An 8,308-nucleotide genomic window follows, 5' to 3' on the forward strand; every position below is an offset into this window, starting at 1 on the left:
CATTGTTGTAGACCTTCCTGGCCAACTATAGTAGAACCTGTACTTTGGTTCAATTGGCCATCCCTTTCACCCTAGCATTTCATCCACCTGTCCATTCTCAAACATTTTATACTAGTTAGGAGAGACCCTTCCCTAGAGGGTCATTCGTATTTCCTAATTACTTAGGTGCTTTTCAGGATCACCCCCAACTAAGTTTCCAAAAAGTTCAAAGCCTGAAACCAGACAGCACCTTATGAATCAATTTTATTCTTATGATTAGTATAAATAAAATATTTTTGGGGTTAGGAATATGGCTTTGTGGTAAATTGCTTGTCCAGCATGCATGAAGCCCTGGGTTTTATTCCTCAGAACCACATAATCAGAAAAGGCTGGAAGTGGCACTGTGGTTCAACTGGAAGAGTGCTAGCCTTCAGCAAAAGAAGCTCAGGGAGCACCAGGACTGGCAAAAATAAAATATAGAGTAGAATAAAATCAAAAGAGATTTGTTAATTATACTAAAAAATTTTTAACCCATAAACTAAATGCTCTAGTAGAATGGCATGGGAAAATTAGCTCTAGAAAGAAACACTACCTGACAAGGGAAGAGCTTCTGTGGTGATTGGAGACCAAAGCTGCACAAAGACCTTTTTTTTTTTGGGGGGGGGGTCCAGTCATGGGGCCTAAACTCTGGGCCTGGGCACTGTCCCTCAGCTCTTCAGCTCAAGGCTAGCACTCTACCACTTGAGCCACAGTGCCACTTCCCGCTTTTTCTTTTTTGCTTATGTGGTGTTGAGGAATTGAACCCGTGGTCTCAGGCATGCAAGGCAAGCACTCTACCACTGAACCACCTTCCCAGACCCTGCACAAAGACTTTAGAAGGTTTGAACATTGGCAAGTGAGTTAACTAAAAACTCAGACGAAGAGGTGGGAAGGTGGTTTAGTGGTAGAGTGCTTGCCTTGCATGCATGAACACCTGGGTTCTATAACTCAGCAACATGTAAGCAGAAAAAGCACTGTGGCTCAAGTGGTACAGAGCTATCCTCGAGCTGAAGAGTTGAGGGACAGTGTCCAGACCCAGATTTCAGACCTCACAACTGACAAACCCAAGAACAAAGAAAAGAAAAAAGAAAAAAATATGGGCACTGGTTGCTCACGACTGTAATCCTAGCTACTCTGAAGGCTAAGATCTGAGAATGATCATTCAAAGCTAGGCAAGGCCGGTAAATTCTGTGATACTCTTATCGCCAATAACCCACTGAGAAAGCTGGAAGTGGTGTTGTGGCTCAAGTGGTAGAGGACTAACCTTGAGCTGAAGAGCTGAGGGACAGCACCCAGGCAAAGAGTTCAGTTCCAAGACCTACCAAAAAAAAAAAAAAAAAAAAAGGTAAGTTACAGCTAAAGGGTTTCCTACCAAGAGGGAGGAAGGGTTTCCTACCAAGAGGGAAGGAGTTTTGGGGGTTTCTATCTAACAAGAATGCAAGTTTCCCTTCTAGTAGGCATGGGCATTGCCTGCTAGTAAGGAGGGTGTTACTGATAAAATTGGTCAAAACATGATTCAGTTTCATAATGCCCAGATAAATGTCTAATGTTTGACTTGTGAAAACATCCTGCTTGGGGAACTCCAAACACTCTTAATGCCCTTAAAGTGACCATGCTTAATTCCACGGCCTCAATGGACCCTCTAGTTAATCTTATGATATGACTGCAAATTCAATCTTGGAGCAGACACTCTGTGTATGTCTTCCAATTTTGAGTCTACCCAGATTCAAATTGAGACTGAATAAGTTTGGTAAATACTGTGGTGATTCTGTCCACATATGGAGTACTGCTATGACTGTGTGGCAGGGAGGCCACACAAGAGGTCCTATTTGTGCTGTCATGGAGCTCAGACCCCATGTGCATGAAATTCATGAGAGGTCAGCAAAATGTGATCTGAGACAACTTGGAACACCTTGTTGCTCTTCTCAGAAGCAAGAGTCTATTCCAAAAACCCCTGAAACTGATCAACTTCATTCTTTCCAGGTCAATTACCTGGCGAAAATTGGACATTTCTGAGAAACTTACCTGGATGTAGTGAAGGCCAACCCTTTGAGATGAGCAGGAAGTACAAATCATAGCCAGGGGAAAAGTCTGGTGGTATTCCAGGAGACCACTATTGGAGATATTACTGGCCAACTGGAGTGGAATCTGTGCTTTGGTTACATTGGCCAATCCACCCCTGACCATTTTCAAACACCTTAAATTAAGGAGGGACTTCTTAGTTAGCGGGTCATTCAAACTTCATATTTGAAAATACAAACTCCATATTTACAAATTTCATATTTACTTAGGAGCTCCTGAAAATTTCCCAAAGAGCTTAAAGCTAGAAACCAGAAAAAGCAGCTTAAATTAGTTTTATTCTGTTGATCTCCACAATCTATGATCTCCATAATCGAATTATTCCAATATGTGCTTTTATTAATCAGCAGGATTTATTTATTGGAAATGCCACCATGTAAAAGTAACTAGGAGCCACTGGTAGAATTGAATGGGAAAAATTTGGTCTACATATAATACTTGACCAGATAAGATGGTGATAAGTGAAATGAACCCCAACATAGGGGCACAAGGGTTTTTTTACATTTCTTGCTATTGTTTCTAACATATTTATAATGTTTCGTGTGATTTTTGTTTCTTTGTATTCTGTGCCCCCAAAAAACAGCATAATACCTGTTTCCAATGTTTTTGATGTTGGTGCCCTCCATCTTGTATATACACTTCTCAAGTTTGGAGAGGGAATGGGAAAAAACAGAATACTTAAATAGGAATACTGGTTGACCCATTGTAACAATGAGATGCACAAGACACTGTTGAAAAACAAACTTTACAATTTAGGCAGGGTTCGGGGTAGTGTATAGGGTAGTTTTGGAGCTAGGAGATTAGGGATGGTAGGGGACATATAAAGGAGGAGGTAACAATGCTTGATAGGAAATGTATGCTTTACCTTGCTCATGTAACTAACCCCTCTGTACAGTACTTTCACAATAAATATATAAAAATAAAAGAATAAATATACTTCAAAGGTAATCTGTGTGGTGGTTGGAGGCCAATGGTACAGAAAGACTTACAAGGATTGAATATAGGAAACAAATTACCTAAAAACTGAGATGATACTGAGTATAATCCTAAATGCTCAGGTGGCTGAATTCTGAGGATCTGTTTGAAGCCAACCCAGACAGGAAAGATGAGACTTTTATTTCCAATGAAGGTGCAAAAAAGGTACTACTGGAGTTGTGGCTAAAGTGGTAGCCTTGAGTAAAACTGCTCTGGGACAATGCCCAGAGCATGAGATCAAACCCAAGACCAGCCCCCAGTCACTTATAAAAAAGGTTGTGTGTCTGTGTGTGGTGGCAGATCCCTTTACTAGTTTGATGATAGAGCAAGAATTTTAACAATGATTCATGGTCTCAATATTTACCTCTTTAGTAATTGTTTTCATAGTAATGTGTGCATGGGTGCTTTATCTCTTCTATAACAGGTTTTGTTCAGTGACTGACTGAAAATCTGCCTTAATCAAACCCTTTTTAAAATCAAAATATCTTATTGGATACTGCTGAATAGGAAAGTCAATTATTATTGTTTGGAAGAAAAGAAAGCAAAACCAGATGGGAGAATTGTAGAAGTTAAATCTTGAAGTGCTTGACTGATATAAGCACTGCCCTTGTAAAGGTAGTCAAAACGTTACCAATGCTATTTTAGAGAAGTGCTAGGGGCTAGAGACATGACACTAGTAGTAGAACACCAGGTGGGTAAAAGTTGGTTATTTTTCATATGGCCAGGTGTTCGGATTTGGTTGATTATTAAAGCTTTTGACTAGTTTGAAAGGGGTCAAAAGTTTGAGCCATCATGAAAGATGATCCCAAAGCTCAAATTCATGGGAGCCAGTGGTGGGCTGCCTATCCACTGTGCTTATTCAACTTGGACATGTGACAGGATGCCTTCTGCCAGAGTAAACTTTGCCTTGCTGAGATGGTGTTTGTAGGATACCTTAATTGCTCCCGGTATTTCCAACACAGATCTTCTGTGCCATTCATGAGGGATCCTAGGAGCCCCTCATAGGAGACACATCCAGACGCCCTGTTGAGCCAACCTCCTGGATGGTCTAAACATGCCATCCTTGGTAGCTGATAATGGACCTAGGTATAAAGTTAATCGGCAACATCAGGAAAGTCACAAACAGGCACCCTCAGAAGCAAGCAACCTCAGGCATTGGCCTTGGTAGAAAAAAATGAAACTCTGTATCCTGTTTTGGTACTTGTGTCTTTGTAGGGATGGTGTATGAGAGAAGTGTGTTAGATTCAGGCTCTTAAAATCTTTCTGTCTAAGAGTCTTGATCTGCAAATTCATTTGTCCAGATAGGCAGAGTGAAAAGTTGGAGATGGAGTCATCTCTGAGAAAAATCTCTAATAATGGAGTCGAGAAAAGGGAGGAACAAGAAACACAGTCTGAAGGGCAAAAGAATTCTAAACTTAGGAAGCCCAAGAAAATTGGAGTTAAAAAGCTTTCCTCAGACATTTTTAATATTGTCTTCTTTTAGGGAGAATGTGGGGAAAGATATGAAAATATGTGTTAAGGCTGATTTTTATTTTTGAGCTTAATTTTAATGTTCAGTTGGTAAACTATATCCTCTATATCCCTGTCTCTGTGTAAATACCCATAAACATGAAATATAAAGTGATTTTGATAAAAAATAAAAATGACTCAGAAGAAATGATAAATGTAAAAAAAATCTTCACAGGGATGGTTAGGTGGTTCAGTGGTAGAGCGCTTGCCTTGCATGCATGAAGCCCTGGGTTCGATTCCTCATCACCACATAAGCAGAAAAAAGCCGGAAGTGGCACTGTGGGTCAAGTGGTAGAGAGTTAGCCTTGACCTGAAGAGCTGAGAGAGAGCGCCCAGGCCCAGAGTTCAGGCCCACTACCTGACCCCCCCCCCCTCCCGAAAAAAAAAAAAATCTTCACAGAAGCAAACTCTCAGAGATATTTCATGACTTTGACAAGGATAAAGTGGGTGAAGTTAGTATAAATATAAAGTATGACAATGCACAAAAACATAAAAAGATACTCATATATTTCATTATATAACCCAAAGCAGAAAACAAATGTTGTTTAGATGATTTTTTAAAACCCAGTCTCTCAGGTACTGGGAAGGTGGCTCAATGGTAGAGTGCTTGCATGCATGAGGCCTTGGGTTTGATTTCTCAGCAATATGAGGCCTTGGGTTTGATTTCTCAGCATCACATAAGCAGAAAAAGATGGAAGTGGTGCTGTGGCTCAAGTGGTATCACTAGCCTTGAGCTGAGGGACAGCACCCAGGCCCCAGAGTTTAAGCCCCATGACCAACAAAATAAAAATAAAAAACAAAACAAAACACAGTCTCTTACTTTTGTTGCCTCAACTCTGTAATAACTCTGCTTCAGCCTAGGGCTAACATTTTAAGTGTGGACATTTATCAACACTCCTGAATCAGACTCTACTTGATCATTTTTAAAATACATATTTTGTTCTTAATTTTCATCTTTATAAACTCACATGCACCTATAAAAAATGGTATGGCCATCCCAGTAACCTTCTCAAAGTACCTCCTAATGACAATTTACGAAAAGTTCTATTATATTACAACAAGGAAAAAAATGCTACAAATAAAGAAAAGCAATAATTTAATATTAATGATTAATAAAATAAAAAACAAAACAATTACCAGTGTTTTCAGTATTTGAAGTGTACTACAAATTAGATTTTATTATTGTCATATTTTTTTACATTTAACACTGGCTAAGATTATGATGTTCAACAAGAATGTTATAGGCTATGGGTAGTGTTTAAATCACCCACTAAGATGACCATTTATAGTTCATCTCATAATTTGTATATGGCTTATATCATCATTTGTTCCTCACTTACATATAAAGTAAGGAAGGCCTACAGTTTTAGCAGAAACTGTGTAGTTAACATAGTCAGCTCTTTATTCTGCTCCTTTACACAAAGACTTTGCAACTTCTCATTAGTAAAGTTTCTATAAACTCTGAAATGTACATACTTAGGAGTATTTATCTGCTACCATAAATCTTAAATACTTTATAGAAAAGTATTATGACCTACCAAACAGTCCCAGTTTTGGCATATATAAGCAAATTCCCAAAATTAATATATTTAAAACATTAAAACTTTTAACAAACCTTAACACTTGCTGCAGTGTTCATTATGACAGGTCCCTTGTATAGAATAATTGAATTCCTCATCCTACACATCTCTTGCACAGCAAATATCTGGAATTATTTTGTTTTTGACATGTCAATCTTGACTTTATTCTTAAATGTGTATTTATGTAAGAAGTACATGGTTCTAAAATTCTTTTAAACTTAGTTTTTGTTGAATTGTCTAGTTTAAGAAAATCAATTACAATTTATACATAAAAAATTTCTGTGCTCAATTCAGCATCACATATACTAAAACATTGGAATGATACAGAGAAGATTAGTATGGCCCCTCCGCAAGGATGACAGGCAAATTCCTGAAGCATTCCATCCCCCAATTTGTTAAGAAATGGAAAGACTTGGAAAAAAAAAATAAGTAGAGTAAGCCAAGTCCAAAGAAACATAGGTCCCATGGTTTCTCTAATTTTCAATAACTACTATATGTCTGGGATAAGCAGAAAATGTCAAAAGTTATGTGTATATGACCAGATAAGGTTATGTTAATGGAAATGAACCCCAAGTTAGGGACACAAGTGGTTTTTTCTTGCTATTTTTTCTCACATACTTATAACCTACAGTGTGGATTTTTTTTTGTTTCTTTATATGTTCCTCCCCCATGCTATAACACCTATTTTCACTGTATTTGAAGTTGGTGCGCCTACATCTTGTATATATTCTCCTCTAATTTGCTGAGGGGAAGGAAAAAAAAAACAAAATGCTTAAATAGGGATACAGGTTGACCCATTGCAACAATGAGATTCACAAGAAACTATGTTGTAAAGTGAACTTTACAATTGAGGCGGGGAAAGGGAGGAGGTTAATGGACTTGTAGAAGTGAGAGGGAAGGGATGGTAGGGGAACAATAAAGGAGGAGGTAACAATACTTGTTAGGAAATGTACTCATTACCTTGCTCAAGTAAGTGTTACCCATCTGTGCAGTATTTTTACAATAAGAACGTATAAAACTGTTCTGAGATGGAAGAGTTTATTTCCTTTATTTTACTCATATAATATCGTTAGCAAAGAAATTCATGAAAAACTCCGATATGAAGGTATTTTGAATAAATATGTGTGTTAACACACGCATGTGCTCAAACACTTGCATGTGTGTTGGCATGCTCAGAGTTTGAAATCAGTGATGCTGAATTGAGCACAGAACTTTATATATATATATATAAATTGTAATTGATTTTCTTAAACTAGACAATTCAACAAAAACTAAGTTTAAAAGAATTTTAGAACCATGTACTTCTTACATAAATACACATTTAAGAATAAAGTCAAGATTGACATGTCAAAAACAAAATAATTCCAGATATTTGTTGTTCAAGAGATGTGTAGGATGAGGCATTCAATTATTCTATACAAGGGACCTGTCATAATGAACACTGCACCAACTTGCTAGGCCTTTTCTCTATAGATTGGTGAGCTACTAAATGAGCTACATCTCCATTCTTGGCCCTTTGCTAGTTCATTAAAATTTTTGAAAAATAATTTCATGAATTTCTTTTGCCCTGATTGGCTTCCAACTGTTAGCCACAGATCTCAGGCTCCTGAGAAGATATCCCGAGTAGTTAGGATTACAGGTGTGACAAACAAGCAAAGGCTTTCAGAATAACGTTAAAAGTAGAAGAAAATTTACTTCAGAGGGGCACGTATTAGCATCTCCAATTTTAAAACATTTTGGAGTGGTTATTTATGATTTTTTTTTATTTTTGGATACTTATAAGACGGTAGGTGATGATATTTAAATTTTTAGTACTTTTTAAAAAGGGTACTGGAATTGTGGGACAGAAGAAATTTGCTTCTCTTTGGACCTCAATGTATAAGCTCGGCTCTGTGCATGATAAAACAATGTCTCCAACACAATCTGTGTTGAAAACAAATGTGACAGAAAACAATCACCATGGGCAATATTTAGTATGCTATTATTTTTTGTACAATATGAATATTGAATTGAGAGTGTCATAGAATGGAGAGATTTTTATCTACCTTTTGTGTATTGCTGAAAGACTTCCAGAAACTTTGACTCATTTCATTCCTCACTGTATGTGTCTTTAGGCCATGCACTTACTGCTTTTAATTACAATTTTT

At 37.6% G+C, this 8,308-nt stretch overlaps 1 pseudogene; it reads left to right on the top strand.

Annotated features, from left to right (window-relative positions):
• The first annotated feature begins 6,442 nt into the window (after positions 1–6,442).
• On the top strand, positions 6,443–6,557 carry LOC122128124 (annotated as a pseudogene).
• The last annotated feature ends 1,751 nt before the right edge of the window (positions 6,558–8,308 follow it).

This window comes from Dipodomys spectabilis, unplaced genomic scaffold (assembly GCF_019054845.1).
Source record: "Dipodomys spectabilis isolate Male_0828 unplaced genomic scaffold, ASM1905484v1 ptg000323l, whole genome shotgun sequence".
NCBI lineage: Eukaryota > Metazoa > Chordata > Mammalia > Rodentia > Heteromyidae > Dipodomys > Dipodomys spectabilis.